The sequence below is a fragment of the Abramis brama genome (genome assembly GCF_963993115.1).
Source record: "Abramis brama genome assembly, chromosome: 2".
Taxonomy (NCBI): domain Eukaryota; kingdom Metazoa; phylum Chordata; class Actinopteri; order Cypriniformes; family Leuciscidae; genus Abramis; species Abramis brama.
The window spans coordinates 7,120,370-7,142,702 of record NC_139964.1 but is presented as its reverse complement, the minus strand read 5'-3'; the positions used below and the strand labels follow the sequence as shown (position 1 = coordinate 7,142,702).

Below are 22,333 nucleotides of genomic sequence, written 5' to 3'. Positions count from 1 at the left end.
GAGGTCGCTTCGAGCCATTTATATCCCGGGACACCTGAACCAGGCGGCCGACGAGCTGTCTCGAGTTCGGCCTCTCGCTGGAGAATGGCGACTCCATCCCCGGACGGTCCAGCTGATTTGGGATCAGTTCGGCGACGCACAGGTAGACCTGTTTGCCTCCCACGACTCGTCCCACTGCGACCTGTTTTATTCCCTGACCGAGGGCACGCTCGGCACGGATGCACTGGCGCACAGCTGGCCGCGGGGCCTACGCAAGTATGCGTTTCCCCCAGTGAGCCTCCTTGCGCAGACCTTGCGCAAGATCAGGGAGGACGAGGAGCAGGTCATTCTGGTTGCCCCGTATTGGCCCAACCGGACCTGGTTCTCCGAACTAGTACTCCTCGCGACAGCACCTCCCTGGCCAATTCCTCTGAGGAAGGACCTCCTTTCTCAGGGACGGGGCACCTTATGGCACCCTCGTCCCGATCTTTGGAACCTCCACGTGTGGCTCCTGGACGGGACGAGGCAGGTTTGAGTACCCTACCACCTGCGGTGGTGGCTACCATCACTTCCGCTAGAGCATCGTCCACGAGACATGCCTATGCGTTGAAGTGGAACCTCTTCGTCAACTGGTGTTCTTCTAAACATCAAGAACCCACGAAATGCCCCATCAGTGTCGTGCTTTCCTTCCTGCAAGAAGGGTTGGAGCGAAGGCTGTCTCCCTCCACCCTGAAAGTGTATGTGGCCGCCATTGCCGCCCATCACGAAGCAGTCGATGGTAAGTCTCTGGGAAAGCACGACCTGATCGTCAGGTTCCTGAGGGGAGCCAGGAGACTAAATCCTCTTCGTCCTCCCCTCGTTCCCTCTTGGGACCTCTCAGTGGTTCTAACTGCCCTGCAGAGCGCTCCATTTGAGCCTTTGCAATCAGTGGAGCTTAAGTTCCTGTCAATGAAGACAGCGCTCCTGGTTGCATTGGCCTCCATCAAGAGGGTAGGGGACCTGCAGGCATTTTCGGTTGACGAAGCGTGCCTGGAATTCGGGCCGGCTGACTCTCACGTGATCCTGAGACCCCGGCTTGGATACGTGCCCAAGGTTCCTACCACACCCTTTCGAGACCAGGTAGTGAACCTGCAAGCGCTGCCCTCGGAGGAGGCAGACCCAGCCTTGGCACTGCTCTGTCCAGTACGCGCCCTTCGTGCTTACGTAGACAGAACGCGGTGTTTCAGGACCTCAGACCAGCTCTTTGTCTGTCATGGTGGGAAGCTGAAGGGAAAGGCTCTCTCAAAGCAAAGGTTATCACACTGGATAGTGGATACCATTGCTTTGGCATACCAGCAGCAAGGTCGTCCGTGCCCCCTTGGTGTGAAGGCCCACTCCACTCGTAGTGTGGCTTCCTCTTGGGCTCTAGCGCATGGCGCCTCGCTAACAGACATTTGTAGAGCTGCAGGCTGGGCGACACCCAACACATTCGCGAGATTCTATAATCTCCGAGTAGAGCCAGTTTCTTATCATGTACTCGCTTCAACCAGCCGGTGCTAGATTCTGCTCAGGTGTCTTCGCTTGCTCGCCATTCCTCTCCACGGACGGGATACGTGCGATATTTTCCTCAGGTGAGTCTGATAAGCTCTGAGTTCCTCCAGCACTGTTTATGTCAACGCCTGAGTTATGCCAAAATTCCATACTCAGCTTTTGCGCTTGACTAGGTGCCACCATGTGCATGGTCCCCCCTCTGGGCGACCCCCACATGTGTATTCCGCTGTAAGTCTCCTTGTGAGTGTGTGTCTTTCCCTTGGCAAGCCACCCTTGCCACCCCTAGGGTTTAAAAATTCCACCTGCGGCTGGACACCTCAGTGATCTTCCATATGCAGCCTCTGGCCATATGTGTATTCTAAGTCCCCCCCATAAATGGCTGGGCGTAATTGCATACTTCTCTCTGAGATATGCTCCCCAGTGTACCTTGGTATCCCTGTGTTAAGTAGGACTCCTTCGTTCGTGCTAGTCTCACAACAGGGAGCTCAGACTTACGCAGGGCACTGGAAGACAGCCGAGGTGGCGTGATTAGACTGGAACCCCAATCGTCGTCATCCGACGTAACTCGGAGTGACCACGAAAGGGAACGTCTCGGTTACGGATGTAACCCTCGTTCCCTGAGTGGGAACGGAGACGTTACGTCTTCCTGCCACTTCCGCTGTACCGCTGAAAAACGCCTGGGGCCAGTCTCGGCTCCTCAGCGAAGGCATGTCTGCATTGTGCTCGCGTACTTCCTTATATACCCCCTGCGGCGGGCGGAGTTACGCTATGCAAATTCCGCAGACCCATTCATTGCCATTGGCTCGTTTTCTAATACTCGAAGGTGATAGGCTTCTAAGCGAAACCCCAATCGTCGTCATCCGACGTAACGTCTCCGTTCCCACTCAGGGAACGAGGGTTACATCCGTAACCGAGACGTTTTTCTTATTGTGTTCTATGCTGCACTATTACCTCAAAATCAACATTTACATTATATTTTCATAAATAAGCATGTATGTACATGGATCTGTGCAGGATTTAAGGGAATGGAGGGCCCTAAGGCAACAACAAGATATAGAGTACAATAACTCCCTGGAAATTGACAGAGCAAGGGTAAGTATAATAATACAAAAATAATAATATGGGTTCTGAACCTGTGTGAGTTTTTTTATTTTTCTGTTGAACACAAAAGAAGATATTTTGAGAATGATGGTAACTAGACAGTTGATAGTAGCTATTGACTTCCACAGTAGAAAAAAAAATACTATGGAAATCAATGTGGACCAGAAACTGTTCTTCAAAATTTCTAATTTTGTGTTTGTACATTTTCAAATGTAACAGGAGCTAAGAAGGAGACAGATGGAAGAAAATGAAAGGCGACGGCGAAAAGTATGTTTAAATATGATGTCTTCAAAAATTAGGCCACATTATTATTTTTTTGTGTTTGTAATTGAAAATTTTTTACTTTTTAAAAAGGCAATAGATGATCGCCGGAGGCATATATCAGCAATTGCTGAGCCGGCTGATGGTCTTATGATACAATTTAAATACCCAGACGGGAGAATCCTGAAGAGGAGATTCAATGTCTCTCAGTCATTTCAGGTTAATTGCTATTTCACCTATATACTTATCTGTTGAAGAAAGATATTGATTTTGTTTCAATTACTCATCATTTATTTTGCTTCTGACAGGACCTGGTTGCATTTGCTGGTGTTGATGACATGGCAAGTGAGGTGTTCACAGTGCAGTTGCCACTCTCACCAACTCCGTTACATAGCAATCTAGTAGGTACCATAGAAGATCATGGCATAGATGGGCCTTCCACTCTTTATGTGTTGTGGTTATCTTCAGAGGAGGTACAGGTGAGAACATGTGATACATGTGTACATGTGTGTTTATATTATATGATTAGTACAAATAGTAATTAATAGTAATTATTTGTGCATTATCATCATTATTATTTTCTTTATTGAAAGAATACTGATATTTTTCATTCATATGCTGGTTTCACTCCCTCAATTCAAAACAATATATATATATTATGGCAGCACAATATTGAAGAAAAATGCGACATGCGATAACTAATTAAATTATGCGATATTCGATATGTGATAAGATAATGCTTAAAGTGTGTAAATGAACTTAAATTATATTTAAAATTATATAACCTACATAGTGTTTCACATTCTTTTTGTGACAAGAAAACATCCTTACAACTTCTGAAAGTGAACATCAGTGTTTTACTGTAGCGTAAGAAGTGTTATTTTAACATCAGTGTAAACCACGGGGTTTCAGGTTTCAGGTTATCCTTCATTAGGGTTATTAAACAACAGAAACTGAATAATCAAATGTAAAAATAAACACTGCTTAGTTTTTACTGTATGATTTAAATATATAAACTGATTCTTATCAAAGCTACAAAAGTTATTCAGCCAAGAGCAGAGATTGATTTTCTCTTTGTCTTTAGTTCATGACCCCAGTTATTGCAAGCCATTGCGATATGTATATTGCAATATACATTTGCGATATTTCGATATATTGTGCAGCCCTAATATATATGTATAAGTATGTAACATACATGTAATGAATGTGTTATCATTTCAGGAAATGCGAACAAATGCAGACATGTCGTCGACTGGATTGTCGCCCGCCATTTCACCTCCACGGCCCGCCATTTCACCTCCACGGCCCGCTATTTCACCTCCACGGCCTGCCATTTCACCTCCACGGCCCGCTATTTCACCTCCACGGCCTGCCATTTCACCTCCACGGCCTGCCATTTCACCTCCACGGCCCGCTATTTCACCTCCACGGCCTGCCATTTCACCTCCACGGCCCGCTATTTCACCTCCACGGCCTGCCATTTCACCTCCACGGCCCGCCATTTCACCTCCACGGCCCGCTATTTCACCTCCACGGCCCGCCATTTCACCTCCACGGCCCGCCATTTCACCTCCACGGCCTGCCATTTCACCTCCACGGCCTGCCATTTCACCTCCACATATATCTGAAGAGTGAGTAGTGAATGCGTACTTCATAGACAATACTGCTCTTAAGCAATTAAAAACACAACATGCTTGCATTTGTAGGTCAATATTTATTCTGCCAAGTAACTTGTAAGAAAAGAAAAAAACAACGAGGAGGAATTCACTTGTTTTGTAGATGCACCATTCTTTATTCTGGTGAAAAGTAGCATATAAATGTTATACAAAATATTTAGGTTTGGGTATCAGAATATGCACATGAGAAAAGATGTCATTTAATTCATGTCAATGTATTTTTTTGTCTACAATACAGACATTTGGACATTAGTGGCATGATGCGTTGCCTGCAGTCGAGGGTGAGGCAGAGGGCTCTCACTGCCAATCAAGTTAATGTCCTCCGTGGAGAGGAATTTGATTGTGCAGTGAGAGCTTTCAGTCGCTCCACGTTTGATCCTCAGTCCAGGCTGGATGTGGTGTTTGTGGATGAGAGTGGAGTGGGTGAAGGGGCTATTGATGAAGGTGGGCCGACAAGGGAGTTCTGTCGCCTCCTCATGGGCCAGCTCCAGGAGCACCATATTTTTGAAGGGCCTTCTGAATCACGAGCTTTGGCTCTAGACAGTGTTGGTATGTTTGCTTTCCACACAATCATCTTAAATGTCACTATTTTAATATTATTATATGATATCATTAGTCACTGGGTGGGTATCCTACACTAGCACTAAACACAAATAAATTGTAATGCATCAAGACCTTAAATTTTACATTTTATTCCTCTATAGCTCTACACAACGGGATATATAGGCTTGTGGGCCAAATGTTAGCAGTTTGCCTAATTCAGGGAGGGGTTTCTCCACACTTCTTCTCCCACCGGCTTTTCAGGCAAGTCTGTGGCCTTCCACCGCTTGCCCCTTCCATAGAAGAGGTGGCAGACCCAGATTTGCAGGACAAATTGTGCAAGGCAAGTTTGTTAATTACTTTATACTGTAATATCATTACAATGTTAGGACGGTTAGTAAAGCAGCAATGTACTGGTTTGTAGATATGACTCTTCTTATGAACTGGACCTGTAACTCTCACATGTAAAGAGGTTAAAGAGTTTCCAGGCATTTATTTAATAGGTAGTAATTACTAATTAAATATGTAGTTTAAATAGATATATATCAATTGTCTATAAAGGGACAAATGGCTTTGAGAGTTTTTATAACATCAGAAATTTCCCATGCTTTAAGTGAAGCATCAAATTCTCCTCTAGTGTTAATAACATGCCAAGAAGTCTATAAAAACTCTATAATAACCATCTGTGACAACTACAAACCGTCTAGCACCTCCCTAGCAACCGTTTAGAGCCACCTAGAAACCATATTACAATATATTTCAGCCCCACAATATCGTGCAGACATGGTTGTTGGCTTGTATGCAATCATGTACAACACCTTTGCAACCGATTGACAAGTAATGCCACTGCAAGCACCACTCACTTTTTCTTCAGGAAATGTTCATATCAGCCTTTCAGTTGTGTGCTTTACATTCCTTTCCTTCCTTCTCATTCCAGATAGCAAGTGCTGGTACATTAGAGGAGGCCAGAGAGGCAATCAGTGGAGCCACAGATGAGCTGTCTTTAATGGGTGCTTTATGCTACCTAAACTCCATGGCCCAGAGAGACGAACTGATGACAGCTATTCTGGAGTTTTACACAGAAGGCCGCATTCATGCCGCACTCCAGCAGTAAGTACACAATATTTATGATTTTAGGAATGAAGAAAAATAAAAATGATGAAGAGGAATTCTCTTGTGTGGCAGATTGAGTGGTCAAATGGATTTAAAAATGTTTTCTCTGATATATTTACACAAAATATTTTCCCTGCTACCATCTTTACTTTAGGTTCAAAGAAGGTCTAAATGCCCTTGGGCTCCTAGATGAGCTTTTGGCCCACCACACAGTTTTTGAGGAACTATTCTTGAAAACTACTGTAAAACTAACTGCTGCTGACTTCGTGGAGCTGTTTAAGCCACAGTTCACCTCACCAAGAGGCTCCCATAAACGGAGACAAGAGTCCAGGGCCATTGCATTCTGGCGGGACTGGCTTCTGGAGGTCGAGGGTAAGACAGTCTTCAAACTCAGAACCACAAAAAACAATTTGAAATGTTTACTTGTTAACTTAGTACTAGAGCTGCACGATTAATTGTTAAATGATTGCGATATCGCTTCAAACACCCACAAGATATCATTCCTATTTAAAACAGATTTGTCTGTCTGTTTAACCTTGGGCAAGTACAGTCGATCACAGCGAACAGCTGCCGCTGACCCAGAGAGTCATAGATATGAAACAGCTTCACAAATTGTATTTTTTTTAACCACACAGTTTCATTATATCTGTTAAAATAATTAAAATTATCATAGATAATCGAAGAACTGCGATAAAAGTTTATAGTTTGGATAACACTGATCAAAATGGAGTAGCGGTAAATCATTTTTGAAAGTAACTTGGTGCTTCAAATAATAATTGTATTAATTACACCAGCAGGTTGCGATAAGCAACTGTTTAATGTATTTGTCATGGGATCATTAATGCAAGAGATTGTTAAAAAATTATGATTCATCCAGTGATTAAACAAATAAAGTCTTTATGAGCGAGTCATTGAATTATTCATTCAAACTGCAACAATTAACAATTTGTCCGAACCTTGAGTAAATGACTAGTTTCTTTGTTTGTTTAATTGTCTGTTCAGAATTGTGATATATTTGAAACAATTTGAAATAATATTTGAAATAATATATGCACGATTCTGAATAAATTTAGAATCCCAATTTTTTTGTTTCAAATATATCACAATTCTAATATTTATGATTCTTTGATTTATGATTTATGAATCACAATTCTAATATAATACAGCACGCTCTACTAATTACTTAAAGGAAAGAGTTTATAATTATAAATATTTCTCATCACTTGACAGGTGGAGATGCAGCTCGTTTCTCTCCCAGATGTTTTAATTTTTGCCACAGGGTTGGAGAGGGTTCATGCAATGGGATTTCAACCCCAGCCAGAGCTGTCCTTCCTCCACGAAGATAATGACCAACTGGCAATGTTCCCCACTGCAAACACCTGTTTATTAATTTTGCGAATTCCTGTTAAAAACACATATAGTGAATTTAAAAGCGCCATGGAAACAGGAATTGGCTGTTCGGACCAGTTTGGTTTTCAGTAAATGTTTTAGTAGATAAGTGGGTAACACTTTACAATAGCGTTCAGTTGTAAATCATTTACAAGTTAATGATGAACTAATCATTTACAAAACATTCATAAATGATTAGCAAGTGATATCCTAACATTTTATGTATGTTTTGTAAATTCCGTTACAAGTCAGTTACAAGTGATTAGTAAATGATTAACAAATTATTTACGAAACATGACTATGCGTTCATAAATGATTAAGTGATATGTTCATTATTTTATGTATGTTTTGTAGATTCAGTTAAGTCATTGACTGGTGAGGGTATAGACAGCTATCTTCTGTAGTGTGCAGTGTGTAGTGCAGTGTAAGTGCTGACTGGTGAGGGTATAGACAGCTGGATTCTGTAGTGTGCAGTGTGTAGTGCAGTGTGTAAGTGCTGACTGGTGAGGGTATAGACAGCTGTCTTCTGTAGTGTGTAGTGCAGTGTGTAAGTGCTGACTGGTGAGGGTATAGACAGCTGTCTTCTGTAGTGTGTAGTGCAGTGTGTAAGTGCTGACTGGTGAGGGTATAGCCTAGACAGCTGTCTTCTGTAGTGTGTAGTGCAGTGTGTAAGTGCTGACTGGTGAGGGTATAGACAGCTGTCTTCTGTAGTGTGTAGTGCAGTGTAAGTGCTGACTGGTGAGGGTATAGCCTAGACAGCTGTCTTCTGTAGTGTGTAGTGCAGTGTAAGTGCTGACTGGTGAGGGTATAGACAGCTGTCTTCTGTAGTGTGCAGTGTGTAGTGCAGTGTAAGTGCTGACTGGTGAGGGTATAGACAGCTGGATTCTGTAGTGTGCAGTGTGTAGTGCAGTGTGTAAGTGCTGACTGGTGAGGGTATAGACAGCTGTCTTCTGTAGTGTGTAGTGCAGTGTGTAAGTGCTGACTGGTGAGGGTATAGACAGCTATCTTGTGTAGTGTGTAGTGCAATGTAAGTGCTGACTGGTGAGGGTATAGACAGCTGTCTTCTGTAGTGTGTAGTGTAGTGTAGTGTGTACTGCAGTGTAAGTCCTGACTGGTGAGGGTATAGACAGCTGGATTCTGTAGTGTGTAGTGCAGTGTGTAGTGCAGTGTAAGTGCTGACTGGTGAGGGTATAGACAGCTGGATTCTGTAGTGTGTAGTGCAGTGTGTAAGTGCTGACTGGTGAGGGTATAGACAGCTGTCTTCTGTAGTGTGTAGTGCAGTGTAAGTGCTGACTGGTGAGGGTATAGACAGCTGGATTCTGTAGTGTGTAGTGCAGTGTGTAGTGCAGTGTAAGTGCTGACTGGTGAGGGTATAGACAGCTGGATTCTGTAGTGTGTAGTGCAGTGTGTAAGTGCTGACTGGTGAGGGTATAGACAGCTGTCTTCTGTAGTGTGTAGTGCAGTGTAAGTGCTGACTGGTGAGGGTATAGACAGCTGGATTCTGTAGTGTGTAGTGCAGTGTGTAAGTGCTGACTGGTGAGGGTATAGACAGCTGTCTTCTGCAGTGTGTAGTGCAGTGTAAGTGCTGACTGGTGAGGGTATAGACAGCTGTCTTCTGTAGTGTGTAGTGCAGTGTGTAAGTGCTGACTGGTGAGGGTATAGACAGCTGGATTCTGTAGTGTGTAGTGCAGTGTGTAAGTGCTGACTGGTGAGGGTATAGACAGCTGTCTTCTGTAGTGTGTAGTGCAGTGTAAGTGCTGACTGGTGAGGGTATAGACAGCTGGATTCTGTAGTGTGTAGTGCAGTGTAAGTGCTGACTGGTGAGGGTATAGACAGCTGGATTCTGTAGTGTGTAGTGCAGTGTAAGTGCTGACTGGTGAGGGTATAGACAGCTGGATTCTGTAGTGTGTAGTGCAGTGTGTAAGTGCTGACTGGTGAGGGTATAGACAGCTGTCTTCTCTGCAACACATGGAGTCTTAAACCACTGTTCACCTGATGTGAGCAAAACATACATTAAATAATAAACAATCACTTATTAATCATTTATGAACACAGTCATGTTTCATAAAAAATTAGTTAATCGTTTACTAATCACTTGTAAATTACTTGTAACGAAATTTACAAAACATACATAAAATGTTAGCATATCACTTGGTAATCATTTATGAATGTTTTTTTAGGATTAGTTCATCAACTAACCACTTATAAATGACTCAAAACTGAACTTTATTATAAAGTGTTACCCTGCCATGGTCCTGTTATAGTCATGTGATCCTGCCATGTGTTCCCCACATGAATGTGAATGTCATGTTGTCATTGGTTGATTGTCTTGATTATGTTTACAGGTGTCCCTTATCTAGTCATTAGTCTTGTGTATTTAAGCCCTCATGTTTGCGGTGTCTTTGGTCAAGTATTGTTCCAGTGGATTTTTGTAAGTCTCTGTTCACGTTTTTGTTTTGAGATTCATGCCACGCTATGCCTTTTTTATGTTTGTTCTTGTTCTAAATAAACACTTGGGTTCTTCAAACTTGACTTCAGTGGATATTGCCTTACATTTGTTCCTTTCTAACAAGTTCATATTTTATATTCAATTGTTTTTACTGAACTGTTTCCCTGTTCACTATTTCACACAATAAATAGGCTGAAATAGTTTATATTGTTAGTTTTATTGACTTATTAACATGAAAGAATTGTCTTATGAATGTTGCAGATATCAAGTAAACTGCATGTGAAATGAAATATCTAAACTAAATTGATTGGATAATAATTAGGATTCTGAGGAGACATATTATGAACATTTTAAGGAAAACCTGAATGCATTAGACATAAAAGCAAAACCAAACTTTAGTGAGATGAATGAGTGATAGAAATGGGGAAAGATAGAGGTACTATACATAAATACAATGTAAAAACAGTACAGAGAACAATAAAAAGCTTATTACAGGGAGTCAAGGAACCTAATAGCCTCTTTCAAGAGGTCCACTCCAAGGTTGTCTCTTGGTCCTCCCAAGGGATCAACAAGTTGCTGAAGTTCAGCCAAGCGGTCATTGTCCAGGGAATATTCAGTCAAGGGGACCTCAACGCTGCCTGGCCAGTTAAAAGCTGGTACCTGAGGTGTGTGGGGCACTTCTGCATCCAGTTGAGCTGGCTGCTCATCAGCACCAAACACTCCCTGAATCCCAGTCAGATTTTGAGCCTGTAGGCGAAGACAGCCACGTACAAAGATCTGATATGGCGACATGTACCTTGCAGTTCTCAGGCGGTGATGATTCCACTGATTAACAAAAACATGCAAGTCCCGATTTATTCGAGGAAGGTAGATGTAATGGAGTGCCCAAAGATGCCTCTCATTGTTGCAGTCTACTACTCCATCGTCTTCTAAAAGGGTGAAAAGTGAATGGTACACATTAACAACACCTCTCCAAACATCTCCCCACAGTCTCTCAATCCGCTGATTGTGGGTGCTCCTTCCCCTCAAAGCATTTCCCCTGTCAGAACCTCGAAAAACCTCCATGAAAAGACAAACGGCATTGTTCTCTCCACCTTGGTCACAGCGGACTCTTGATGGCACACCATATTGGTCGACAGCCTCAACAAACTTCTCCATCACAGTGCTGCTTCGGTTGTTGTTTGATGCTTCCAAAAATGTAACCAGTCTGCTAAAGCCATCAATAGCCCCATGAATAACAATTCTCCACCTGAAAATGAAATGCAATATTAATACACTTGTTGAAAAATTATTGTCCTGACCTGAAGTATTAGTGGTATATATATATATATACACTAGGGCTGGGTATTGACACAAATTTCACAATTCGATTCGATTTCGATTCACAAGCTTGCAATTCGATTCGATTTCGATTACGATTCGATTCGATTCAATATCGATTATTTTGGATATCAGGTAAAATACATTGCAAATTTTCTCAAGGAAAACAAATCTCTTAACTATTATTGTAAACTATGGGAGTCAGTTGTAGCCTATAGGCTTCATTAGCCTACTATAATATTGAAGGTAAAAAATAACTGATTTGTATACAAACACTTAAAATACACTTATTTATTTTTATAATAATAAAGTTATATAAAATTATATACAAATTTAAATGGTGGCTGTCAAAAAAAAAACTTTCCAGATTTATTCAAACATGCATTAAATATTGAAGAACATTAAAAATGATAATGAATATGTAATATGGTGCATATATTTAACAAAATGCTCCTCTCTAGAGTTAATTTCTCTAGCTGACTAACGAGTTTATGGTCACTGAATATGTTTTTTCTGAGGTAAATGTGACGTTACATGACATTGTTTACTAACGTCTTTCCACGGTTGAAACACTGATTGAGCGATTCCATGTGACGATACGGACTTCGATAAGTTGTACTCTATCTTTTAACACACTTTCAGATGCTCATTCATGTTTATCTCGCGCTGTAACGGATATTATTGAGGCGGAAGAGAAGATTGTGTGCGCTCCGCGCTGCTGCTTCCCTTGAGCTGAGCAAGAGCGATCTCACGCCACAGCGCCAAAACGGTATTTATGTTTTTGAATTTCATAAGAAAATGGACATAATTTGAAATCTGAGACTTTGTTTCATATTAATAATAACAAAGCACAAAGATTATTGCGATTTGTTGAATGGGATGCGCGCAACAATGTTCCATTCATTCATCACTGAAAACAGGATGACTAATCGATTCTTGGGATTTAAGAATCGATATCGTTTCGTAAAAATGAGAATCGATTAAAATCGAGCAATAGATATTTTTTACCCAGCCCTAATATACACACACACACACACACACACACACACACACATACACACACACACAAAAGAGGAAGTATTCAAAACTAAATTCCACCTAATGAGCTTGTGGTTGCCATCCAGATGCCACAAAGAATTTGGCCCTGCAACTCGGTATGTCCGCCTGCGTAGTCTGGAAGACATGGCTCTGCGTGCAGCCCCTTCTGGGTTGGTTCGGAGCATACTTTGACGAACACGCCTCCGTTGCACCAGTAGACCTTCTCCAAAAAGTCTTGCTCTTACAGCCTCTGGACCCAGTAAGTCATTGCTGCAGACCACCTGTTGGACTCTTTCATCCAACTCTGCATCAGAGATGTTTGTGAAGCGGCCACGCAGAGATAGATTGAATGATCTGTTAAGGCCAACAAACATTTAAAAATAATTCTGAGTATATAACATTGATTTATTTTACATTTTAAAAACAAATCTATGTGGTTTCAGTTTGTAAGGAGTGAAGTCAAGCTGACAATTATCATTATGCAATTAAACAAAATTATGACAATACCCTTGGGTTCATAAGTAAGATCTATATTTACCCTAGACGTCGTTTCACAGTGCGACTTGAAGTGCCCAGTATGTCTGCAATCTGAGGTATAGTGAACTGCAGAGACAATAAAAACTGCAGTTGTTCAGGGGTGATGTGGCATTTTGGACGCCCAGTATGTCCCCTAACATGTGGAACTTGATAACCAAGGAAAACTGCAATAGAAAACATTTAATTAGATATAACAATAATTAGTGCTTTGACATCCACTTTACTTTGACAGTTTTTTTTTGCACTTTATCCAAGTATGCTTAAAGTCAACTCAGCTACAACTGCATGATTTCTCTTTTCCATTACAGTGTGGGTACATTGAACATTAAAACCTCTAATGTGAAACTACATTTCTTTCTGTATCCATCAGATTTCCGATATACAGGGTTCTTGCAGGTTTCAGTAAGTCAAATTAAGACCTTTTTAAGACCCCGCGGGAAGCCTGGATATAGTCCAGCCCATGCACTAGTATCTTTTCCAATATAGTCCAGCCCATCCACTAGTATCTCAAAGTGAAAACAACAATACCACCAGGTTGTCGCTGCTGCTGAACGTCTGCCACAAACTCGCCAATTAAATGTAACAGTTCATCAGCTAATTGGGATTCAAAAAGTCTGCCTCTTGTCCATTCAAGGCTCCGTGCAATCGTATCCATTCTAGACATAATTTAACAAGAAAACAGGGCAATCAATGGATAGCCTACTTTAAAGTGAAATACAAAAATAGAGGAGCTGGGACAGATATTTCTTAATCTTAAATTTCCTTGTAGGTTAACTTGTCATCTATAAACACCAAACAACTTAAGGCCAAGAAACAAAACAAAAAATAATGGGCGGCCACAGTGCGACAAAACAAGATCACTTCCCAGCGGGCACCTTGACGTCAATTTGACATCAACAAACAGTCAAGATTTTGACCACCATGTATGACATGCATGAATATGCATATTTTCATTATATTTTGTAATTATTTCCTTGTGGTTGTAAAGATGCCTAACAAAGGTATCAATCTGACATGTTTTTTCTGGTCCCTACATCTCAGGTCAATATCATTGACATTAAATCGATGTTGATTTGATGTCAGGAAACAAGACGTCAAATTGATGTGAAATTTATGTCAAAACAATGTCTATAATGTCTGAAAAAAGTGTATTTATTACTCATTGTAAATCAATGTGACTCATTTTCAACATCTAAAAGACCTAGCCTGAATGATCTTGAAAGTTGTAGACCTAGGTGTATTTTGCATGTGTGTTTTTATTTATTTAAATCCTAGCATATTTACATTTAGTTCACGTTTAAAATGACAGCAGACACTATAATTGCATATACTATAAAAGGTAAATTTAATCTGATATTGAAGCTTGATATTGAATGATATCAAAATAGCATTAAAATGACATCAACATCATGGCATCCTGATGTCAAATAGATGCCCAGCAGGCACAGGATATAGACGACAACATCGGTCAGACGTTGGATTTTGGTTGAAAATGAAAGTCGGGTTGACGTCTAAATCCAGTGTTTGTTTGACGTCAAGCTCCAACGTTGGGCAGTCGTTGAATTTTGGTTGGAATAAACCAAACAAAACGGTGAAACGCATGGCCGTACACTTATTACCAGCTTCACTTAAAGCTAACCAGATTTACTTTATTTAATTTCCGGTTTAAATAAATAATATTTTGTATTTTAAAGTCACCATGATGGTGGTTAGCGTTTGCTTTAGTTGGGCTCTTGACCCTTGACTCTTTAAATTAAACTTTTCTCTGGCTGCTATAAATGTGTGTTTATAAAGCACAATTGTTGTAGCTAAAAAAGCCATGAGAAAATGAGATCAGGTGATGTTGGCTGTTTATTGATGATGAAGACGATATCATCATGTAATTGCCTGAATCCCTGATCTTATTCAGTGTCTAATGCTTTGATTATATAGGACTTGTGGTTTTAACATTGTTTTATTCATAATAAGTAATTTGATTCTACAGCATATCTACCAGTGTTGTTTATCAAATAATATAATTTTTAAAAAGTATTTAGTACACAAAAACCTTTCATCTATGGCAGTACTTAGACACACACAGACATCAAGAAACAGCATATGAATCTCAACAATGGTGTCAATCAAACAAAATATCCAGATAATCAGATCAACTCCAGCTGCATAATTTATTAAAGCCGCAATGCATGCTGGGAGATATGGGTGAGTTTTGATTGGTGGTACCCAGCATGCACTGCATCATTTCATTGATAGTCACCATTGTTGAGAGTCATACACTGATTCTTGATGGCTAAGTAATAATGAAGAGGAAAAATTTTAATGCATTAAATATGCATTGTTCTCATGCTGTAAAATTTAATGGATTCTATTATAAAACAACATTAAAAACACAAGTTCTATATAATCAAAACATTAGACACTGCATAAGATCAGGTATTCAGGCAGTTACATGATGATATTATCATCATCATCATCATCATCACCTGCTCTAAAGTTTCTCATGGCTTTTTTGCCACAACAAATGTGCTTTATACACACACAATTATAGCAGCCAGAGAAACTTTTATGCTAAAGAGTCAAGAGCACAACTAAAGCAAACGCTAACCACCATCATGGTGACTTTAAAAAACAAAATATTATTTTTTTAAACCGGAAATTAAATAAAGTAAATCTGGTTAGTTTTAAGTGAAGCTGGTAATAAGTGTACGGCCATGCATTTCACCTTTTTGTTAGGTTTATTTCAACCAAAATTCAACGACTGCCCAACGTTGGAGCTTGACGTCAAACAAACATTGGATTTAGACATCAACCCGACTTTCATTTTCAACCAAAATCCAACGACCGACGCTGTAGTCCATATCCTGTGCCTGCTGGGATCAACATCATGACATCTTGACATCAAATAAATGTTGAATTGACATCAAATGCCAACAAAGCATGACATCAAAATGACATCAGCAGAGATCAAAATCTTGACATCAAATTGACATTGACACATTGACGTCAATATGACTTTCATTTTTGACCTATTTCGTGACGTAATTTTGACATCAATGTTTGATGTCATATTGATGTTAAATTGACATCAAATGCCCACTGGGATCATTGCAACCTTTTATGTGATGGGAATAGATCTAAATACTTAAAAAACTTCTCACGATCCGTTAATCTCGATAGCTGTAATAGTAAAAACGTATAATAGCTGTAATAGTAAATGTTTTCGAGAGAGTTTCACATTTAATGCTAAATATTTCATATGCAAGCATGTCAGCCAATCACAGCAGAGGGCGTTTACACTGAAGTCTCACAGCAGCCAATCACAGCAGAGGGCGTTTACACTGAAGTCTCACAGCAGCCAATCACAGCAGTGGGCGTTTACACTGAAGTCTCACAGCAGCCAATCACAGCAGTGGGCGTTTACACTGAAGTCTCACAGCAGCCAATCACAGCAGAGGGCGTTTACACTGAAGTCTCACAGCAGCCAATCACAGCAGTGGGCGTTTACACTGAAGTCTCACAGCAGGCATGCCCCTTCAAACAGTGTGTTCAGAGGCTAAAATCAGGCTAGGAAATATGCCTTTTATTTCTAAATTATAACAACTTTTGATCTAAAAAACATACTAACATTATAAGGGCACCCCAGGAAACATTCTAAAATAATAAAATAATCCATGCAATGGGACCTTTAAAGAGTTTCTGTTGAGTTTTGTGGGTCACCATTGTGCTGAAGAGTAGAGCCTGTGCTTCAGTTCTGGATGAGCAGAGAAACACTGATGATATATTGCATCATGTTGCTTTATTTAAAGGTGCCTTATGTAAAAATAAATAAATTCATACTCCACATTCCATACCAGATGGGGGCAGTATACCTCCAGAAAGTGAGTTGGTCTACTCTAGAGTATGAATATCTTCAAGCTACTCCCCTTCACCTTTACCAGTGAATATGTTCATATTCGTTTTGTTCATATTACATTTTTATTGTTAGTTTGAATTACATTAATTTGACAGACAGCATTCGCTGATGTTGACCAAGCTAGCGCCAACGTAACCAGAGCTTCCAACTCTCACGCATTAACCGTGAGACACACGCAAACACTTTTCACACGCTCTCACCCCACACATCAATTTTCTCACGCACAGAAAAATCGCGAAGCAAAGAGGACACGGAGACCGACAGACTAGACAGAGCAGGTTAGTTATGATATAAAAAAATCTCAGCTCTCAGATTCTGTCAATTAAATACCGTTTTGGCGCTTGTAAATGTTACACGACAGATCCCTAGCGCATGTGAACCGATCATCTCTACTAGTAGCTAATAGTAAAAAAATCACGAACACTGAAAGATACAGTAACGTTAGGCTACAACTTACCAAAATGTATTCCTCATACATAATATCGACCAATCAGTGTTTTTTATCATCGTGAAGAGGTCAATAACACAGCTGGAGAACAATTATGTCAGATTTACCTCAGGAAAGCCATTTAATATACATAATATAGGTCACGTAGTTGGCAAGAAAAAAAGAGCAATAGAGATTGTGCTATGTGTACTATATTACAATACTGTATTTATGAACGTTATATACGTTTATCGAACAGCCTTCGATACATTTCTATGTTATAACTTCCCGAAAATCTACACAAACATATAAAACAAACTTCTAACGAAATACTAACAGCATCTTACTTACCAATCCAAACGAAATGTTGCAAGTTCGAAGTCAAACCTCATTTTTTTCATGTCCATTAGTTGTCTCCAGCGATGGAAAGCAGTGCCAATGTTTACTCTGGTTCTGTTCCTTTTTTATCATATTTTATTTGAATGTAGTAGTGGGCAGTAGGCTACTTTCCACACGATTGACATCAGGTTCAAGTACGCCCACAAGCCGTGCGAGTTATTCGTGTATTGCATGTTTGGCTGGTGGTTATGTTGCCGGCATACCGCCTCCCATGGCCGAAACTGGTATTACGACACCTGTCGGGCCGTGGCTATTAATGCTAATGCTAATTGAGGTTGATATCTCTGCAGCACTATAACTTGACATTTTTTTAATGACATCATCGCCCTTATTTCTTCTCATTCTTTTGATGCATGTAGCTCATTTTTTGGATATTTTTACCTCAATTTTTACATAAGGCACCTTTAAAGGCAGTGATTGTGAACTCGTTGATGCATTGATGATTTATTTGTTAAGGTCTTCTTACTCATTAATGTGTGCTGTTGTTCACAAACATTTATCTGCAAGAGGATTGAGTTAAATCTATGTTTTAACTCATTTAAGTTAATTACATTTTTTAGAAAAAAGTGAAATAAGATCACAGTATAAATATGAAATAGCAATTGATCAATTTAAGATAGAATCAGTTAAATCAGTTTACAACATCATGACATCTTGACGTCAAATAAATGTTGAATTGACATCAAATACCAACAAACAAAGCATGACATCAAAATAACATCAAAATGACATCAGCAGAGGTCAAAATCTTGACATCAAATTGACATCGACACTTTGACGTCAATATGACTTTCATTTTTGACCTATTTCGTGACGTAATTTTGACATCAATGTTTGATGTCACATTGATGTTAAATTGACATCAAATGCCCACTGGGTTACCTTGTAATTATTGTTTCAATAGAGTCCTGGTCGTCAGTTTGAGCCAATCGGGTGCACTCCCGAAATGCCCTATTGCAATCAGTTAGAAACTGTCTCAGCGCCATTGTAGTCCTCCTGGAAATAAGTGTATTTATAACCATTTAAATCAGTTCAAGTACTTTTATGTCAATAAATGACAGCGCATCACTCCAAAAGTATTCACAACATATAACAGAGAATTACATATAGCCTACATTATTTTCATGTCTGCAAAAAAAATTCTTTCTAATACATTTTTAGAAAAAACACACTCACACTCATGTTCACAGTCACATGAGTCACACAAACTAACAACCTGCAGTTATTGCATAAATCAACCAAAATATATCTTAATTGTAAATTTACTCTATTATTGCGCCATCTTTCAGAGCCCGCATGGTCTCCATCGCTAGCATGAAATACGCGACTAGCACACGCGGCACACAGACATAACGAAGCAAACTTTTACATCGCAGTAATAACAGTAACTTGTTTAACACTTCAAAAAATGTAGTTTACATTCCTAAAACCTCTGACATGTCAATAACATACTCTCATTGCATCAATGTATTCCATACCTGATGAGGGGAAATATATATATTAAACACAAGACACGGAGCTGCTGCTGCTTTAACGATCAATCTGTTTGAGCAGCGCGCGCGCCGCCGCGCCCCCTCCTCAAACAGGCGAACACTCCCCAAGGGAAAATCAATCAAATAATCGATCGAATTGAGCAGGGAACATCAATCGTCAAAGAAATAAAATCTTTAAGAAAGAATAAACTTAAAGAAATACATTCTCTTTTCTTGTCACATCTTACATCACATATTATCACATATTTATTTACTATTATTTATCTTTTGTAACCACCACATATGCATACAACAGTTCAGCACACTACTATTCTATCTATCTATCTATCTATCTATCTATGGTTATTAATTGTTATTCAGTTTATAATTAAGTTTATAATAACTACCATCCAATTTCTATATTTTTTGTCATTTTCTCATCATTTTATTTGATTATCGTTGGGCCATCAGCAGCATTTTATCATTTTTGAAACTGAGCCAGGCAATGTTTTAATGTTGCTGGAGGTGTGTCAGTTTTGTAAATGCATTAACATAATGTAAACGCATCTACTACCAATAAAACCCATTTTTTCTTTTAAGGTTTTTTATTAATACTTTTTTTATTTTTTTGGTGAATTTAAACACTCGGGGACTAACCCAAACTGAACTGTGGAACCTTTCACAAATCAGAATGGCTCATTTAAACACTCAGGGAAGGTTTAATTCACAAATCAAGCTCAATATAAAACAAGTGTTTTTGTAATCCAGGGGTCTGTGTGTTTATTATAAATGATGTTAAACGTGAAGAACGGCTATTTACCGAGAGAGAGAGAGAGCCCGCCCGGTCGCGCGCGCGCACTCTCACCGCACTGTCGGCCACCACAGAAGATCAATTTATTATTTTACTAAAATTTGTCTGTCATCTATCTATCTTTACTTATTAATTGTGTTATTCAGTTTATAATGAAGTTTATAATAACTGCATCCAATTTCAATTTTTTTTGTCATTTTGTCATCATTTTATTTGATTAGTTGTGCCATCCTCTTAAGTAGGCTACTTCAATTATTTTTTACATAATTGATATCGATTATTTAATTATCTTGTAAATACCAAATGGCATCTCTGGGGAAAATGAGACATAGGCTACGACATTCACTTAACCAAATGTAACATAGCTATAACTCTTTGTTAATAGACATGGGGGGATAATTCGAAGTCGAAGATAATTCATAACTCTGACTGTAACAACATCAAATCTTATTGATTCCAACTGCAACGGAATTTTGATTTACAATGGCAGGCTGTCGCGCTAATCGCGAAGCAACAAACTCATGGCAAACTTAAATAAAGTTAAAAAAAAATTAAATAAAAAACTATTTTCAACGTATACAAACGACCGTAATAAGTTTAACAGTATAAACCGAAAGTAGATGTTTTGTGCTGTTTGTTTTCTTGTCTCTTACGCACGCATCACGGGCGCGCACCCAACTGAAGATGCCAGGTGACGTAGGCTCATCGTATCCATTAGGTAAGTGCTCGTTCACAATCTCATGAATAAATACAATACAACGAAGGTGTGCATCACCACATTAATATTCACGAGAATGATTACAAACAGTTACGACAAGCAGTGTCAACGTGACACAACACCTTTATTATATTTGGATTATTCATGATAGAGTGATGCAAGCACTACGCTGAGCATACCTCATCAGCCATCATAAGCCAACGACATTGACGGAAGGGTACTTGCAGGAAACTGAAACTGAATAGATAGATCACGAGTGTAAAATCTATCCAACATATTGGCGAGAATATAGCATAATCTCTTGTTCTGTGTAGTATTATTACAATATATTTTAATAATTGTTGGTCCTATATTCACTGCATGATTTCACATTTGAATATCCATTGTAAAATATCATTTTACGGCAGGAGCTCTGTCTCATTTAAATTATTAATAATTCAAGCCACTCTTGTTTTAGATTATTATTATGACATACACATATGTGTGTGTGTGTGTGTGTGTGGTGTGTGTAATGTGTGTAATGTAGTATAATGTGTAAAGTGTGATAATTAATTAATTAATTAATTAATAGTGTAGTGTGTGTGTGTTGTAATATAAATAACAATATATATACACTGTAAAACCTAACACTGAAAGTCACTAAACGAAATGAGTTAATTTAACTTATTTTTAAAAAAAAGTTCATTTCACTTAATAAAAACTGTGATATTAACTCAAAAACTGCAATGCATTAAGCAAAACTTAAACTGAATAAGTTATGAATAACCTAGTTGTTATTTTAACTCTAAAGATTTAAGTTAAATTTAATTAATTGAATCTAGTTTATGTTAATGGTTGAAAATAAAAAGTAATATAAGTAAATTAGAAACCAGCTGGTGGGTTTACTTTTTAAATTATATTTTTCAAGAAACGACTTTTGTATAAGGCCTATACTTTTACACTTTTGATAGCTAATGGAAAACACATAAATAAATACATTTAAAGTTATCAGCTTCATTAAAAGCCTTCATTTAGATATGTCATCAATTTTACTCATCACAGCATTCTCCCTCACGGACCGGAAAAACCGCGCATTTATTTCAACAGGCGTAATCTGCCCATCCCCCACAACAGCTTCACGGAACTCAGTCACAATCAAAAAGTCAAAATCAGGATGGCGGGCATGAAGAGAATTAACAGGTAACGTTAAGCACGGCAAACTGAATCCTTTTTCTAGCTAGCACTCTTAAATGTTTTAACGTTGTATTGTTGTAGTGATTCTTAATCTTAAGAAGACCGAATAGCTAAGTTAGGGTAATTTGTGTCGACGACATTGCCTAACGTTACTCAGAGGTTGCGTTTTTTTTTTTTAAATCAATAGCAGTAACGTTAGCCTAGTTAACTTAACGTTAATGTGCTGTTAGTAACGTTAACTTACACGACAGTTTTGTCAGTGGTAAAGTAATTTATATTTGTGTGTGTGTTCTCACATTTTGGCATAGTGTGTCCCGCGCAATTTTGAATACTTTTCAGTGAGGATACTGATTGTCTCTCCTCCACCGACCGTGATTCACACAGCAAAAACTAAAGAAATAGGCAATACAAGCTGACTGATTCTTTTATTTATTATGCTGTGAGTAAACCATAGATTTGTCATTGGGAAAGCAATATTTTTGTGTTTTCT

The 22,333-nt window shown here is 39.2% G+C and overlaps 1 protein-coding gene across 1 annotated transcript in view; it reads left to right on the top strand.

Annotated features, from left to right (window-relative positions):
* LOC311077566 (uncharacterized protein) overlaps positions 1-22,333 on the top strand; it is a 578,304-nt gene that overhangs the window by 481,178 nt on the left and 74,793 nt on the right. The window lies entirely within an intron of this gene.